Source organism: Hylobates moloch, unplaced genomic scaffold (genome assembly GCF_009828535.3).
Source record: "Hylobates moloch isolate HMO894 unplaced genomic scaffold, HMol_V3 SCAFFOLD_1, whole genome shotgun sequence".
Taxonomy (NCBI): Eukaryota; Metazoa; Chordata; class Mammalia; order Primates; family Hylobatidae; genus Hylobates; species Hylobates moloch.
The window spans coordinates 174,362,866-174,381,990 of record NW_026652276.1 but is presented as its reverse complement, the minus strand read 5'-3'; the positions used below and the strand labels follow the sequence as shown (position 1 = coordinate 174,381,990).

Genomic DNA, 19,125 nt, shown 5'->3' with positions numbered 1-19,125 from the left:
TACTGAAAGCAGGTTTGTCACTTCCTGTATTAGAGTGAGCATTTTAATATTTTTTTGTATTTCTATACATTACTTTTCCAGCTCTTAAAGCTTAGACATTATAAAAATAATTCCCCAAAGTATCACAAATATTATAAAAATAAATATATATTTATTCCCACATGATTGTTTTCTTCTTTTTCTTATATTTCCAGAATTATTCCAAAACACTAGTCATTGAACTCAAATTCTGAAATTACAAGATGTATCAGGTTCTGTATCTAAAAATAAGAACACCTGATGGACGTAATCTTTAAAACAAATTACTGAGAAATTCAGCAAACAAAAGTCTGCAATTAAATTGGATGATAATACTCTGGAAATGAGGCCTCAAGTGAAGATGAAACACTGAACAAGATTCAGCCCTTAGAGTTAAATTCACCCAGCCGATGATTATTGAGAGATGTTGACATTTCAATTTATGGCTCTTTTAAAAAATTGTAGTTAAGTGCATATATCACTATTTTTTTTTTCAGTGGGAATAATATGAAGCAATAGAAAAAGGAAACAACCTCCCTTCATTTATTATTTCTGTCTTTGGAAATCCTGTAGTAAATAAAACACCTTAAAATTATGTAGATTGAAGAAGTTCTGATCTGTACAATGAAGTTTAAGCTCTGTATCACCTACATATTTTTCTTTTGCTCTTGTTTTATCAATTCCAGTATGCTTCTCTGACATGGGCCAATAAATAGGTTCCTTGTTGGCTAATTTAACACCTGCACATTGGGCTTACTATAAACATAAAATCTGAATAACTTAGATGGCTAAAATTTCTTACACTGGTTTAGAAGATTCTACCTAGCTCTTAAGAACGCATTGCAACGAGGAGCTCACATAGTAAATTCTGGACTGAACAAATGAGACAAAGTAACTATCACCATGTGATGGTTTTAAGGGACCACTGTTCCTTCTATATTTCTGGATATTTTATGTAAAAGGTTCCTCTATTATCCTGCTTTAACCCATGTCATTAAATGTATATTCACTAATCGCTATTAGAGAACACTTAGGAAAGTCTGTGTTGATGGAAACTCCAAAGGTATTACGAGATGTAAAGTGAGCAGAATATCCCAGAAAGTGAGTAATCTAATATATGTGATAAAATGTCAACACAAAACCACCATTAAAAAGGAATATGTAGACAAGTGCAGCACATCCTAATATTGTACAATTGATTAAGCATGCCCAGGCTAAAGGGATAAAGTAAAACACAATCAAATAAGTTGAAATCACTTTGTTACCACCTGTTTTTCCCAATGAACCATCAAGAACCCAGCAAGATTTCAATTATAATATATAGACCCTACAAATTGAATTTAAATAAAGTAGGTGAATAATAAAAGAAAACAAGACTTTGAAGAATATTGACTTATCCTTTCTCAGAGAAGAATAGAGAAAATATTTTTCACACTCTGAACGATAATTTTACAAATCAAGTCATTCTTGTCATACTCAATTAATCAGAATCGAAATTCAGTTGGGGCATATAGCACTGCTCCGAGAACTGAATTCTCTGCCAGCTGCAGAAATGGTCTGCTGCAACCTTAAGACCAGTTTTACCTAGTAGCGGGTTAAACCACCTGCCATGACTCTAAAATTAGTATCACCTATCACCATCACTCACCAGAGTTTACTGACTCCCAAAAGATTTTTTAGTGCCCATGAGCTTTCTTTCAAAACCATATGCAATATTTATCTTCCTAATAAAACCCTAACCTTTTCTTTGTTCTTCAGACATATCGAAGACCACCTGATCTACATGTATGCTCTGAATTGCAATTTTTGCTTCTCCAAATAAATGTTAAATTTAGACATTAATCCCTACACTGTATGTTGACTTTGACAAGACTATTTCTACATACTTAAATTTATTTATTTATTTCAATTTTTTTTACAAGAACACCAAACATCTTTTATTAGCGTAAAAAAGTAGCTGTAACAAGGCACATCAAGCAGAAACATGCATTACTAGTCAAAGGGTTAGTGATGTATACAAATGCAGCTTTGCTTTTTTTGTAGCCTTGGCAATAGCCATAGGGATGTAAAATCACATTTCGTAGCAGCTCGTGTAGAAACTATGGAGCGCTCACCAGGAGTACAGAGCACAGTCACAAAAATATATAAGAATGGACTGGCTATTTTATTGCCAAATATCTAGAATTGTACATTCAGTTCTGTTACTTAGAAGTGAACACTAGAACTTGAAATAACTTCAAAAACAGCTCACTCCAGTAGTGATACATACTATTCTAAATGATAAAAAGGAGCTAAGCAATTTATGGATACAATGGTTATGCAGTACCTTTTAAATCTAAACTTTAGATTTCAGATTTCCCATTAAGAATTAACTGCACTGAGATTCTATAAATTATACTTAATTCAGCTATGAGAGTTTACAACAAAGAGATAACTACTGCTATCCAAATTATTAATTATAGTTTAACAATAATCTCAACATCACCAACTGCTGAAGTTCTTATTTTCTGACTTATTTGGGAATCTTCTAGTTTCATTTTCTTCATGGTTCACAAACTAATTATGGGCATATGAAAATATCCAGCTTTTATGAAACAACAATTAGACTGCACGTCGAGTTAAAAAAATCACATGGAAGAATACATTGTAGCAGCTATTCCAAATACTTGTTTTAAATTAAAGCACTCACTAAAAAATCAGTATTTAGGGCCTTTAAATAAAATTCTATTACTAACTTTGTAAGTCTGAAATTTTAAGAATGACTATTCAGAAAAGCTGGTTTACTTACCAGTACCTTTTGCAGAGGAGAAAAAGAATGTAACTATAAACTACTCCAACACTGAATTGAACTGCACTATGCCCTTGTGGCCAGAAACTTGCATTTTTTTTTTTTCTTAAAAAGAAGGCAGTCTTTTATTTTTTTGGACTTCCAAAGCTTTAATTATAGCAACTACAAACATCACTACTTCTGGAAGAGTATAGAAAAACTCTCAGAGAAAATAATTTCAAACCGTCACAATGCTGAAATACTCATCCAATAATAAGCAGTTGTCCTTCAGAAAGAAATAAAATTCTTCATAATAAATGCCCCAGCGTTGCCTTACTGAATTACTACAGCCATTAAAAACTGTTAGCTAAATCACCAAAATGTTTTTGGGTCTTACTGAATACCTGTAGTTCTATCCTGTTGTTTCAATAGGCACCACGTTTATCTGAATAAGTAACAGCAGATCTGAATAAGTATCAGCACCTGACAGATACAAACACTAAGTTTACATACTGTATGAAAAAACCCACCACTGATGTGTGTGTTGCTATAGGTGTGCTATCTCATCCACATGAAAGCAGACCTAGTTAATACCCTGTGAGCACAGGAGAGTTGACTTTGGCTTGACTGGTCCTCATTTTAACTTCTGAATCCAACTTTTTGTTTATAATGATACTTTTAAAAATTCCTGTAACATTGATGGTAAAGGGAGCCAATCAATCCATCATATATAGTGCACCTGCAGATTACCACATGGCAGATATATCGCAGGCTAAAAGGAGAAGTCCCATCTAGAGATATAGCAAGCAACAGTTCAAAAAACATGCAAGACCTAGGATCTTTATAATGTTCTAAAAGTTCTGTTACAGTGTAGAAGTGAAATCCACACGAGTCATTGACATCAAAACTAAAGTTGTTCGTGTCCTTTGTAGGGACATGGATGAAACTGGAAAACATCATTCTCAGTAAACTATCGCAAGGACAAAAAACCAAACACCGCATGTTCTCACTCATAGGTGGGAATTGAACAATGAGAACTCATGGACACAGGAAGGGGAACATCACATTCCGGGTACTGTTGTGGGGTGGGGGGTGGGGGGGGCGGGGACAGCATTAGGAGATATACCTAATGCTAAATGACGAGCTAATGGGTGCAGGAAATCAACATGGCACATGGATACATATGTAACAAACCTGCACATTGTGCACATGTACCCTAAAACCTAAAGTATAATTAAAAAAAAAAAAAAAAAAAACTAAAGTTGTGAATCCGCTGCTCAATTTGCGTATGCAGGGATCTGTTGTCATGGCAAAAGCTCAGAGAAGAGGTTGTCCTTGTGCTCAGAGCCCGTGAGCAAAATTTGCCTTTAGGTTTCCCTTGGGAAAGGTCCATCACTCCACAGTAACAGGGATTCCCTGTAATCTAGAGCAAACAGGACAAGAGGCAGTGTATGTAATCAATGTGTGGACTTTCCGTGCTCCCTGTCTGGTCACATGGGCATGGCTGTCTCCAGATACATGACGCTGCTTCTCCCTCAATGACTGCAAACACAGGGCGGTCCTCTCCTCTTCCAAGTCACAATTAGCTTGCAGAACTGCAGAGCTGTTTCCTCTTATTTCAGTCATTCCAGGAGTTAACTTTGGTCTCAGCTTATCTAATGGGTTAACCTGTGGAGTAGCTTCAAATGTATGTATTTGTGCATTAAGAGGGGAATCAACTTCTTCAATACTAAGCCATCTTCTCCATCTTGTCTTCTGTAGAAACTAGAGATGGATCAAATGTATCAAAAATGTTGAATGTGGACTCACAAGAGCTGTATGCTGTTGAATCAAATGCCATTTTTGGGCTAAATGTGAACCAGTAGGAAAAGGACATTTCCCATTCATTAATTCAGAAAGACAGATTTTTCTTTATTGGAGAAAAGAGGTTTGACTGCAATATTTTAAATAATTTTGTACATGAAAGAAATTTTGTGTACATCAAACCATCAGAAAGCAAAGGTGTCAGATGTGGAATGTTCCACTTGTGGTGTCATGTCAGTTCTCAAAGAGTTTCTACTTGGGAGAATTTTGGATTTTGGATTTTTAGAATAGCAATGCTCAATCTGTATATCATGGTGGTTTTAACCCATATTTACCATATGATTAGAGAAATTTGTCATATTTTCTATTGTGTTGTGTTTCTAGGTAGAGTCTGAATATCCTGTGTATGAGTATTATGTCAAATATATTATTGAAAACATTTCTCCAGTTTGCCTATTGACTTATATGCTCTTAGTAGTTCAGTTTATAAACAAAAATAATTATTTTTTCTATAATTCTCTACTGATTAATATTTTTTGCATGATGTACCTAAATCTTGGTCAACCCTAGTGTCACAAAGATGTTAACTTAAGTTTTCCTATGAAAGTTGTATTTGTTTATAGATACATAGATAAAAACAAAGTTGTATATTTTTATCTTCTATATCTGTGACTTTAAATATATTGTGACAACACTCTGAGTTCATGGTGTCATCTTATTGTGACTTGGCACACAGTTTAGAAATTTACAGAGTTATTGGCATATTTCTTCTTCTGTCACTTTAAAAACTGTTGTTTTGAAAGAATTTGTCCAAGTCATTCTAATTTTCAAATTTATTAGCAAATATAGAAGTCGAGGCCAGGCGCGGTGACTCACAGCTGTAATCCCAGCACTTTGGGAGGCCGAGGTGGGCAGACGATGAGGTCAGGAGATGGAGACCATCCTGGCCAACATGGTGAAACCCAGTCTATGCTAAAAATACAAAAATTAGCGGGGCTTAGTGGCGTGTGCCTGTAATCCCAGCTACTCAGGAGGCTGAGGTGGGACAATCTCTTGAACCTGGGAGGCAGAGGTTGCAGTGAGCTGAGATCATACCACACTACATTCCAGCCTGGCAACAGAGCTAGACTCTGTCTCAAAAAAAAAAAAAAAAAAAAAAAGAAGTTGAAAACCACTTCATATTATCTCCTCTTCAAATCTATCATAATGTTCCCCATTCAATCCTAATAATTATAGCCTGTGTTATCTTTTCTTTCCCTGTTATTTCTTTTTGTACAAATTATAAAAACTCTTATCAAATATAACTTTAAAAAACAAACTTTTGACATCATTGAATTTTTCTATTATACATTGGTTTTGATTTGATTAATTTAAAATGCAGAGCATTTTCAAGTGAAAACACAAAAAATATTTAAACATATTTGCCTTAAAATAAATGTGCTTATTCATTTTTGTGTTTCTTCCAGTTTTTCATTTACAAATGTAATTTTCTTTTACTGATTTTTTCTGAAGCAATCTCATCTCATTTTTTGAGATTCTCGTTTGGAAATAGCAAACTACAGGATTTAGCTGCTTTGTGAGCATGCATCTAAGTCATACTTTTATTGTGTACAGGAATATTATTCTATTATTTATTTCTTCTTTCCTAAAATAATTTTAGATGAGTTCGACCTAAACATTTTCTGTTTCTCAATTTTATATTAAATTAGCTTTCCTAAAACACGAAGAATGAGACAGAGTTCAGAATAATTTTTCAAACTTAAAAAAAGTTATTGGAATAAAGGTGTTCCTAAAATTTTTTAATATTTTATACTTTTAGGTTTGAAATGGTAGCCCCTCATTTATTCTCACAATTTTAAATTGCCACCCTTTCCCTGTCTTTCTTTCTCTATTTTTTAATCACTCCTGCTACAGGTTTGTCAATTGTGTTTATAGTTTAAAAGAACAAACATTTTTATGTATTAATATACTGTTTGTCCATTTCCTGTGTCATTGATTGCTTTTCTTATCTTTATTAGTTCTCTTCTTCTGCACACTTTGCATTCAATTTACTTGTTCTTTTCTAGCTTTGTAAGTGGAACATTCAGATAACTGGTTTTAGGCCATTCTTCCTTTCTATTATAAGAATAAAAAATCTATACACTTTTATCTAAGCATAATTTTAGTTCCTTGCCACAAACATTGATGTTTAATATGCTCATTCTGATTTATTCAAAATATTTGCAAATTTTACCTATGAGATCTTCGATCCAAGGGTTATTTAAAAGTGAGTTTTTGTTTGTTTGTTTGTGTTTTGTTTTTTGTTTTTGTTTTTTTGTTTGTTTTTTGTTTTTTTTTTTTGCCAGTAGCAGGAGCTCTACATTTCTCTGAGATGGAGCTCCCAAAGGCAACCAAAGCCTCCATTGCCACTACCACTGCATTGGTACTGCCCTTGCTAGCCTCAGACTGGGTAAGAAGCAAAGACCCCGAGTGCTTTAACAACACCTCAAGCAAGTCACAGCTGCCCTAAGGAGAAGAGGTCACTCTGCTCCCCCAAAAGCTCCCCATGCCCCTGGTCATCACCAGGCAGGGCCCCTCAGCTAGGGCCCACATTACAGCTACCCCACTCTAGGTTGATCACACCAAGCAGCTCTACATTCTTCTGGGGTAGAGCCCCAAGATACTAGTGGAAGGCCCTCTGCCACAGCAACTGCCAGAATCCCTTCCCCTGCTGCCTCTAACCTGAGGAAGAAACAAAGCCTGAGTTCACCCAAGGACTGTGGTGTGCAGCCTGGGAGTGCCAAGTTGAGATCTGCAGTCAGCACTTCCGCAGGGGAGGAGCCCATACTTTCAGAGCACTGAGAGGGAGCATGGCGCAAACATGAGGAAATAGAGAGGAGCCACATGGCTGAGTAAGAGCCTATCTACTAGCCATTATGCTTACGAGCCTTCTATTGGATCACAACCCAAACTTCAACACCAAAAATACTTTGCTAATATACCACCCTGTGAAATCATTGTCCAAAACTCAGATATGAATAGAGACCCTGTACAAAGTATTAGCCCCCCGGAAACAACCAGAAAAGAAGTCAACTGATGGTACTCAAATTATATCACATTAAAGGAACATCAACCCACACAGATGAGAAGGAATCAGCTCAAGAACTCTGGCAACTCAAATGGTCAGCATGTCCCCTCTTGTCCAAACAGCCACATTAGCTCCCCAGCAAGAGTTCCTAACTGGGTTGAAATGGCTGAAATGAGAGAAACAGAATTCAGAATATAGATAAGAATGAAGATAATTGAGATTCAGGAGAAAGTTGAAACTCAATTCAAGGAATCTTCAGAAAATAATGATACATAAGCTGATAGATGAAATAGCCATTATAAGAAAGAAACAAACTGATCTGATAGAACTGGAAAACACACAAGTATTTCATAAGGCAGTTGCAAGTGTTAAGAGCAAAATAAACTAAGCTAAGGAAAGAATTTCAGAGCTCAAAGACTGGTTCAAGGAAGTAACTCTGTCAGACAAAAATAAAAGAAATAACCAAAATGAACAAATAAAACCTTCAGGAAATATTGGATTACGTAAAGAGAGCAAATCTATGATCTGTTTGTGTCCCTAAAGAAGATGGAGAGAAAGCGACCAACTTGGATAACATATTTCAGGATATCATCTGTGAAAATTTCCCCAACCTCATTGGAGTGGTCAACATTCAAATTCATGAAATGTAGAGAACGCCTACAAGATACTACACAAAAGGCCATCTCTAAGACACATAGTCATCAGATAATCCAAGGTTAAAAATGAAAGAAAAAAATGTTAAAGGCAGCTAGAGGGAAAGTGTAGGTCACCTACAAAGAAACCCCATCAAGCTGACAGTGGACCTTTCAACAGAAACCAGAAGAGGTTCAGCATTCTCAAAGAAAAGAAACTCCAACCAATAATTTATATCCAGCCAAACTAAGCTTCATAAGCAAAGGAGAAATAGATCCTTTTCAGATAAACAAATGCTAAAGGAATTCACTACCACCAGAGGTGCTGAAGGAAACACTAAAAAGGAAAGATGGTTACCAGCCACTAGAAAAAAACACACTGAATAATACAGACCAGTGACCCTATAAAACAACCACACAAACAGGTCTTCATAATAATCAGCTAACAACAGGATGACAGGATCAAATCCATGCATATCGATATTAACCTTGAATGTAAAAAGGTGGAATGTCCCAATCAGAAGGCACAAAGTGATAAGCTGGATAAAAAGGCAAGACCTAATGGTATGCCATCTTCAAAAGACTGATCTCACAAGCAATGACACTTATAAGCTCAAAGTAAAGGGATGGAGATAAATCTAAAAAGCATATGAAAAACAGAAAAAAGCAGGGATTACCATCTGCATTTTCCAACAAAACAGAGAACAGTATGGGAAAGACCCAGCCCCATGACAATACCTTCCACCAGTTTCCTCCCACAACATATGGAAACCGTGGGAGTTACAATGCAAGATGAGATTTGGTTTGGGACCCAGCCAAACCATATCATCCTGACCCTGGACCCTCCCAAATCTCATGACCTCACATTTCAAAACCAATCAGGCTTTCCAACAGTCCCTCAAAGTCCTAACTCATTTCAGCATTAACTCAAATATCCACAGTCCAAAGTTTCATCAGAGACAAGGCAAGTCCCTTCCACGTATGAGCCTGTAAAATAAAAAGCAAGTTAGTTACATCCCAGATACAATGGGGATACAGGCATTGGGTAAATACTGCCATTTCAAATAGGAGAAATTGGCCAAAACAAAGGGGCTATAAGCCCCATGCAAGCAAAAATTCAAGCAGGGCTGTCAAATCTTAAAGCTCCAAAATGATCTCTTTGACTCCATGTCTCATAGCCAGGTCAAGCTCATGCAAGAGGTGGGTTCCCATTGTCTTGGTAAGCTCTGCCCCTGTGGCTCTGCATGGTACAGCCTCCCTCCCAGCTGCTTTCAAGGACTCATGTTGATTGCCTGTGGCTTTTCCGGGTGCATGGTGCAAACTGTCACTGAATCTAATATTCTGGAGTCTGGAGGAGCATGGCCCTCTTTTCACAGCTTCACTAGGCAGTACCCCAGTGGGGACTATGTGTGGGGGATTCAATCCTACATTTTCCTTTTTCACTGCCCTAGAAGAGGTTCTCCATGAGGGCCCTGCCCCTGCAGCAAACTTCTGCCTGAACATCCAGGTGTTTCCATATATCCTCTGAAATATAGGCAGACGTTCCCAAACCTCAATTCTTGACTTCTGTGCACCCACAGGCTCAACACAACATGGAAGCTTCCAAGGCTTGGGGCTTGTAACCTCTGAAGCCATGGCCTGGGCTGCACCTTGGCCCCTTTTAGCCACAGCTAGAGTCACTGGGACGCAGGGCACCACGTCCCTAGGCTGCACACAGTAGGGGTCCCTGGGCCTGGTGCACAAAACCATTTTTTCCTCCTAAGCCTCTGGGCATGTGACGGGAGGAGCTTCTGTAAAGGTCTATGACAAGCACTGGAGACAGTTTCCCCATTGTCTAGGTGATTAATATTTGGTTCCTCATTACTTATGTAAATGTCTACAGCCAACTTGAATTTCTCCTCAGAAAATGAATTTTTCTTTTCCAACGCATCATCAGGCTAGAAATTTTCTGGACTTTTATGCTCTGTTTTCCTTTTAAAACCAAATGCTCTTAACAGTACCCAAGTCACCTCTTGAATGCTTTGCTTCTTAGAAATTTCTTCTACCTTATACCTTAAATCACTTCCCTCAAGCTCAAAATTCCACAAATCTCTAGGGCAGATGCAAAATGCCACCAGTCTCTTTGCTAAAACATAGCAAGAGACACATTTACTCCAGTTCCCAACAAGTTCCTTATCTCCATGTGAGACCACCTCAGCCTGAATTTTATTCTCCATATTATTATCAACATTTTGGTCAAATCCATTCAACAAGTCTCTAGGAAGTTCCAAACTTTCTCACATTTTTCTGTTTTCTTCTGAGCCCTCCAAACTGTTCCAACCTCTGCTTGTTAACTAGTTCCAAAGTTGATTCCACATTTTTTAGTATCTTTAGAGTAGTGACCCACTTTATTGGTAGCAATTTACTGCATTAGTCTGTTTTCATGCTGCATAGACATACACAATACTGGGTAATTTTTTTAAAAAAGAGGTTTAATTGACTCACAGTGCCACATGCCTGGGGAGGGTTCACAATCATGGCAGAAAGCAAAAGGCACATATTACATGGCAGCAGGCAAGAGAAAATGAAAACCAAGCAAACGGGGAAATCCCCTATAAAAACCACCAGATCTCATGAGATTGATTCACTACTATGAGAACAGTATAGGGGAAATCACTCCTCTGATTCAATTATCTCCCACCAGGTCCCTCCCACAATATGTGGGAATTATGGGAGCTATAATTCAACATAAGATTTGGGTGAAGACAGAGCAAAACCGTATCATGTATCTAATTAATTTCTAATTTGCTTCTGTTGTGGTCAGAGAACATACTATGTAAGAGTTCTCTTTGAGCTTGAATGACATTTACATATCAGTAAATGTCCCATGTTTAATTCAGAAGAATTTGTATTCTGCAGGTGTTGGAAATAGTCTTCAATAAATATTATCAGATATAATGATCAATAGTGACAATCGGGTGTTCCATATTCTTTAATCAGGTTTTGTCTAGTTGGTCTGACAGTGGTGTTGAAGATTCCAACTATAATTACGAATTTTTCCCTTTAGCTTGCTAGATAATATTTTACTTAGTTTGTGGTTCTATTATTATTTATATATCTACGGAATGCACATATACAAATATTATGTTTTCTTGATATATTGACCCTGTAATTACTATGAAATGTCATTTGCCTCTGGTAATATTCCTTGTCTAAAATTCCATTTGTTTTTATATTAGGTAGTCACTTTAGTCCCTCCATCTTTATTTACTACTATTCATGTGTACCTGTACAGAACATGTATACAGTATCATATAGAATAGTTTCACCACCCTAAAAATCCTGTGCTTTACATATTTCTTCCAAACTACCTCCTCCCAATTTTCTAGCAATCACTGATTCTTTACAGTCTCCATAGATTTGCAAATCTGAAAACAAATATTATTTATGTCCTTTTTTACTCCTGTGCTTTTAAGGTTCCAGGGTTATTGTTTCTGTTGTATCAGTGGGTGCAGTTAGTAATTAAAACTTCATTATTTTTCCCTTTTTAATCATCTCCTATTTTCATTTAGACCTTTTGTCTGGAAGAATTGTATGCAAGACAGACTAAAGTATTTTAATGAAAAAATATTTTTATATAGCTTAATCAGGAAGATATACTAGGTTTAAAAATTATTTAGCACAAAATTTGAAAATTTTTAAATATTTTAAAATGGGCTTACATAATCTCCACCCCTTGCTCTTTAATAGTCATTTTCTTCTCCCCTCTCTTTGAGTGTTCAGAAAAATAGTCAAAGAGTGTCACGGAATCCTTAGGGTGTCACTTTTCCAGCTGGAAGCCTCTTTGGCTGGTGGCTCCCTTGCCTGTGTTTTGCTTGGGCCCACTGGACTTTCTCCACCCACCCAACCTGGCAGGCTGTGCTTGGCTCATGCAACTGGCCTAAATCTTATGCCTGCCAAGGGTGATCCCAGTGTGGAACAGTGAGATGTGCATGAGTGAGCAAGCATGGGATCTGGCCACTGCACACAGCCAGGCACACCAGCTGCTGCAGCATGGTAGGCAGCTCTAGGTGCCAGCACAGGTGCCGGCTCTGTGAGAGACTGTATCTGGACAAGGCATACCTCAAGCAGCTTCAACTGTAGGCTCTGGAAAACACTGTGTTTCCCAGAAGCTTGGAGATGCCAGGAACTGCAGAGCTCCAAAGAGGGTGTCACAGCCTTGGATCAGGGAGGCCTTGGGTCTGGGCATCCTGAAGGGCCGCAGCTCTTCTCTCCTTCTCATCACTTGTAACATGGTGAGCATGGGGGGCGGGAGGGCAGGGGACATGTTTCAGTCCTATTTGTGTTACAGTTCTTTCAGTTCCATCATTCAGTGGGTCCCAAGATCTTGTCCTACATCCAGGAAGAATGAGGTACGTGGAAAACTGAAGGGTGAGCACGCCAAAGAAGTGCTTTATTGAGCAATAGTACAGCCCTGAGGAGATCAAACTTGGGTAGCTCCTTTCCGCAGGCAGGAGTTGTCCCGTCGAGCCTGCAGCCCTCAACAGAGAAGATACCTAGAGTGGGTAGCTCTTATTTGCAGGCAGGTTGTCCTGATATCTGCAACCCTCAGTGGAGGGGAGACCTGGAATGGGAGGCTCCTCTCTACAGGCAGGTTGTCCTGATGTCTGTGGCCCTCAGCAGAGAGGAGACCTGGAGTGGGTAGCTCCTATCTCCAGGGAGGTCATGCTGACATCTCTGTGAGTCTGGCTGAGTCTAGGGTTTTTATTGGCTTCAGAAGGGAGAAAGTGCATGTTGATTGGTCCATAGGCAGCCATGGGCAGGCCCAGGAAAAGCACCATGAGTTCTCACTCTGGACCGCAGACTCCACCCAGAATTAACAGCCCTGCCTTCATGCCTTAGGCAGTCCCTGGCTTGAAGGTGGAGCTTAACTGGGGACCTGCCCCGTTCCACCCAGGAGCCTGTCTGCCTCCTGCCACCATCTACATGTCATCTACAGCGCCCAGGCTGTCCATTCCAAGAGGCGTCTGCAGGCCCCTGCCAAGCTGCCCTCAGCCCTTCCCTCAGCCTCACTCCCATGCTTGTTGGCACTTAAAGTCCAAAGGGGGCTGAGGCAGCAGGGAGCTAATGTATCAGCACTGCCCTAAGCATGCACACACCTGGCTGGGCCATGAGAGCAACCCGGCCTGGCCACAACTTTGCCCCAAAATTGGAGTGAGCACCATGAGTGAGGAGATGCCTGGCAGTGGGAGCAGACACTTCTGAGCCTGCAGGGGCATGGGGGCTTCCAAGGGCCTGAGAGTGGAGGGATACCTGGGTCCACAGCCACGTCTGGGCAGCTGATGCTGTGCCCAAGAGTGGGAGGCTGCCATTCTGCCAACTCGAAAGGGAGCTGGGCTCCAACCTGTTCCCAGCTCCAACCGGCTCCAAGGAACACGCAGCCTTGGGCACACCTGCCCTGCTGCACCTGGCATCTTCACAGTGGCCACTCCAGATGGGCTGCCACTGCCATTAAGAAGATAGAAGATGATTAGGAGTTCCCTATGGAGACTGAACGTCAAAAACTGCCAAAGAAGAATGTACAATTGAAAGAAGAGAGCAGACATTTTGATCAACTTTGCAAATGAGAAGTTCCTTTTCAGGGAATCACTGCTTTGAGGCTCCAAACAGCTCACCTGATATGAATATCCAGGCTAGGATCATCACCACAAATCAGCAGTTTAAGTATGTTCTTTAATTGTCCATTAGAATGCTCAACCACCCGTGTAACTTGTGCTGATGTGGAGTACAGAGAATCCAGCTTATATCTCATGATTTGTCCTACCAATATATAGCTTAGGTTGCAAACTTTGGGCCTTATCAGATACAATGTGCTCAGAAATCCTAAACAGAAAATAAATGTGATCTTATATGGTCTGAGCATTGCGGCAGAACCTACAGGGATGGCTAGGCTAAACCCAGAGAAAGTGTTTCCTGCAGTCAGAACCCAGAGAACCCCTCTGGATAGAATGAGAGGCCCTAAGAACCTTTTGGCTCATAGACTCAGATCTGTCCTTGACAAGGTTCTGGCAAGAAGGGTAGCTTTTGCATGGTGTCTCAAAATCTTCTAACAACAGTAGCAGTCTATACCAGCAGGCCCAACCTAGGATGGTGTCTGTGTTTCAATGGGCCACCATATGGTTAATCCAGGAGTCAATCAATCACAAATATACTTGTTCTAGGGCAGAAACAGAAAGTTCATTGAAGCTCCACACTTATTTGACAAGTGCAAACTGCTCATTGGTTATATTTCCCCTAGTCAGCATTGAGGATTTTTTAAATAATAAATCCACATAGGTAACAAAGAGCTTTTTAGAAGGAGAATAGATTTGTATCAAAAAATTTTCTCCCCACATGGCAGTTTGTTTTCTATGTCAGTTTTAGGCTTGCCAGTGGCCTGATCTAATGGCCAATTAGCTATAGCCCACGAGTCAGGTAGGTTCATGGCTTTCCATATGTCCCACCAAGACATCACTAACTACAGCAATTCCCACTAGGGCTTGGACAGAAAAGCTATCAGGAGTGCAAATAAACTATAGATCAATACTAATAATGTATTCAGCAGTGGGGAACAAAATATCTTGCTGACGTTGGAGTATAGATATCTTAAATGGAAACTGATATCAATCATAGAAGAAAACAATGAGAAACTAGATTTTTTTTTTTTTTTTTTTGAGGCGGAGTCTCACTCTGTCGCCCAAGCTGCAGTGCAATGGCCCTATCTTGGCTCACTGCAAGCTCTGCCTCCCGGTTTCATGCCATTCTCCTGCCTCAGCCTCCCGAGTAGCTGGGACTACAGGCGCCCCCCACCAGACCCAGCTAATTTTTTGTATTTTTAGTGGAGACAGGGTTTCACCGTGTTAGCCAGGATGGTCTCGATCTGCTGACCTCATGATCCAACCACCTTGGCCTCCCAAAGTGCTGGGATTACAGGCGTGAGCCACTGAGCCCAGCGGAGAAACTAGACTCTATTAAAATCTAAAATATCCTTTCCTCACCATTAGGAAAGTGCCAAGGCAAACCACAGTGTTCCCAATGCAAATATCAGACAAAGGTCTAACATCCATATAGTAAAAATTTCATAAATTGCTAAGATAAAGACATGCCACCTACCCAACTATGAAAAAGACACACAAAATCCTGAAACAGAGGCCTTAAAATTATACATATTTAAGTGGCAAATATACACATGAAAAGATGTTCAACATAATTATTCACCGGGGAATTAAAAATTGAATCTAGAATGAAGTACTACTACAGAATGAGGTATTTCATAAAATGGTTAAAAGGAAAAAGATAAAATATCAAAGGAGATAAAATAACTGAAACTCTTCTACATTGCTTTTGGGAGTGTAAATTAACATAATCACTTAAAATGTATGCCATTATATAGATGACTATGTGCATGCCCTATGACTCTGAAATTCAACTCCCAAGTTTATACTCAACATAATATAAATATTATATAAATAAATATATATTAACAGCAAAATTATAATCAATAGCCCTAAGCTGAAAACAAAGGAAATGCTGTCTAAAACTATAATTCTATACAGTAATAGAATGAACGAATGATGAGTACATGTAACGATAGGAATTAATGCCATAAATAAAATGTCAATAAACAGAAATGAGACACAGGTCAACATACAATCTATGATTTGATTTGTATAATACAAACACAGGCAATATTAATCTATACTGTTTACAAACAGATTAAGTAAAGGCTTTTCTGTTGAGAAGTGGAATGGGATGTTCATGACTAAAAAAAAAAGATAAAATGAACTCATAGTTTCAGAAAATGAGCTATTTCTTGATCTGAAAGTTAGTCATACATTTTCCATTTGTAAAAAAGTCATGAAGATGCCACTAATATTAACACTTTTCTGTATACACAATTATATTTCAGTAATAAAAAAATGAGAATGGGTAAAATGATGATATCAAAAGGCATATTTCCCATGAGGGGGTAGTGATGGTAAATGGTAGCAATGAGTTATGTTGCACCGGTTACAATCTGTTTCTTGGTGTCGATGCTGAGTTCACTGATTTTTGCATGCTTGGGGGTGATAAATGCATTTATTTCCTTATTTGCGGTGGTAATTTCACTGACATACATAAACCAAAAGGAAAAGAATGGCAGCATCAAATTTGGTGACAATTTCGGGAAGAAAATGGGAAAATCATGGAGGAAGATCTACTAAGCAAATGGAAAACAAAAAAAGGCAGGGGTTGCAATCCTAGTCTCTGATAAAACAGACTTTAAACCAACAAAGATCAAAAGAGACAAGAAGGCCATAACATAATGGTAAAGGGATCAATTCAATAAGAAGAGCTAACTATCTTAAATATATATTCACCCAATACAGGAGCACTCAGATTCATAAAGCAAGTCCTTAGAGACGTACAAAGAGACTTAGACTCCCACACAATAATAATGGGAGACTTTATCACCACACTGTCAACATTAGACAGGTCAACGAGACAGAAAGTTAACAAGGATATCCAGGAATTGAACTCAGCTCTGTACCAAGTGGACCTAATAGACATCTACAGAACTCTCCACCCCAAATCAACAGAATACACATTTCTTCTCAGCACCACATCACACTTATTCCAAAATTGACGATGTAGTTGGAAGAAAAGCACTTCTCAGCAAATGCAAAAGAACAGAAATTATAATGAACTGTCTCTCAGACCACAGTGTGATCAAACTAGAACTCAGAATTAAGAAACTCACTCAAAACTGCTCAACTACATGGAAACTGAACAACCTGCTCCTGAATGACTACTGGGTACATAACGAAATGAAGGCAAAAATAAAGATGTTTTTTGAAACCAATGAGAACAAAGAAAAAATATACCAGAATCTCTGGGACACATTTAAATCAGTGTGTAGAGGTAAATTTATAGCACTAAATGCCCACAAGAGAAAGCAGGAAAGATCTAAAATTGACACACTAACATCACAATTAAAAGAACTAGAGAAGCAAGAGCAAACACATTCAAAAGCTAGCAGAAGGCAAGAAATAACTAAGATCAGAGCAGAACTGAAGGAGATAGAGACACAAAAAACCCTTCAAAAAATCAATGAATCCAGGAGCTGATTTTTTGAAGATCAACAAAATTGATAGACTGCTAGCAAGACTAATAAAGAAGAGAAGACAGAAGAATCAAATAGAGGCAATAAAAAATGATAAAGAGGATATCACCACTGATCCCGTAGAAATACAAACTACCATCAGAGAATACTATAAGCACCTATACACAAATAAACTAAAAAATCTAGAAAAAAATGAATAAATTCCTGGACACATACACCCTCCGAAGACTAAACCAGGAAGAACTTGAATCCCTGAATAGACCAATAACAGGGTCTGAAGTTGAGGCAATAATCAATAGCCTACCAACCAAAAAAAGTCCAGGACCAGACGGATTCACAGCCGAATTCTACCAGAGGTACAAGGAGGAGCTGGTACCATTCTTTCCGAAACTATGCCAATCAATAGAAAAAGAGGGAATCCTCCCTAACTCATTTTATGAGGCAAGCATCATCCTGATACCAAAGCCTGGCAGAGACAAAACAAAAAAAGAGAATTTTAGACCAATATCCCTGATGAACATCGATGCAAAAATCCTTGAGAAAATACTGGCAAACTGAATTCAGCAGCACATGAAAAAGCTTATCCACCATGATCCAGTGGGCTTCATCCCTGGGATGCAAGGCTGATTCAACATACGCAAATCAATAAACGTAATCCAGCATATAAACAGAACCAATGACAAAAAACACATGATTATCTCAATAGATGCAGAAAAGGCCTTTGACAAAATTCAACAGCTCTTCATGCTAAAAACTCTCAATAAATTAGGTATTGATGGGAGGTATCTAAAAATAATAAGAGCTATTTATGACAAACCCATAGCCAATATCATACTGAATGGGCAAAAACTGGAAGCATTCCCCCTGAAAACTGGCACAAGACAGGGATGCCATCTCTCACCATTCCTATTCAACATAATGTTGGAAGTTCTGGCCAGGGCAATCAGGCAGGAGAAAGAAAGAAAGGGTATTCAATTAGGAAAAGAAGAAGTCAAATTGTCCCTGTTTGCAGATGACATGATTGTATATTTAGAAAACCCCATCGTCTCGGCCCAATATCTCCGTAAGCTGATAAGCAACTTCGTCAAAGTCTCAGGATACAAAGTCAATATACAAAAATCTCAAGCATTCTTATACACCAATAACAGACAAACAGAGAGCCAAATCATGAGTGAACTCCCATTCACAATTGCTTCAAAGAGCATCAAATACTTAGGAATCCAAACTACAAGGGATGTGAAGGGCCTCTTCAAGGAGAACTACAAACCACTGCTCAATGAAATAAAAAAGGATATAAACAAATGGAAGAACATTCCATGCTCTTGGATAGGAAGAATCAATATCGTGAAAATGGCCATACTGCCCAAGGTAATTTATAGATTCAATGCCATCCCCATCAAGCTACCAATGACTTTCTTCACAGAATTGGAAAAAACTACTTTGAAGTTCATATGGAACCAAAAAAGAGCCCACATTGCCAAGACAATCCTAAGCCAAAAGAACAAAGCTGGAGGCATCACACTACCTGACTTCAAACTATACTACAAGGCTACAGTAGCCAAAACAGAATGGTATTGGTACCAAAACAGAGATACAGACCAATGGAACAAAACAGAGCCCTCAGAAATAATACTACACATCTACAACCATCTGATCTTTAACAAACCTAACAAAAACAAGAAATGGGGAAAGCATTCCTTATTTAATAAAGAGTGCT

The 19,125-nt window shown here is 38.6% G+C and overlaps 1 pseudogene; it reads right to left on the bottom strand.

Annotated features, from left to right (window-relative positions):
• Positions 1–3,424: 3,424 nt before the first annotated feature.
• On the bottom strand, positions 3,425–14,078 carry LOC116810874 (suppressor of cytokine signaling 5-like; annotated as a pseudogene).
• Positions 14,079–19,125: the final 5,047 nt, after the last annotated feature.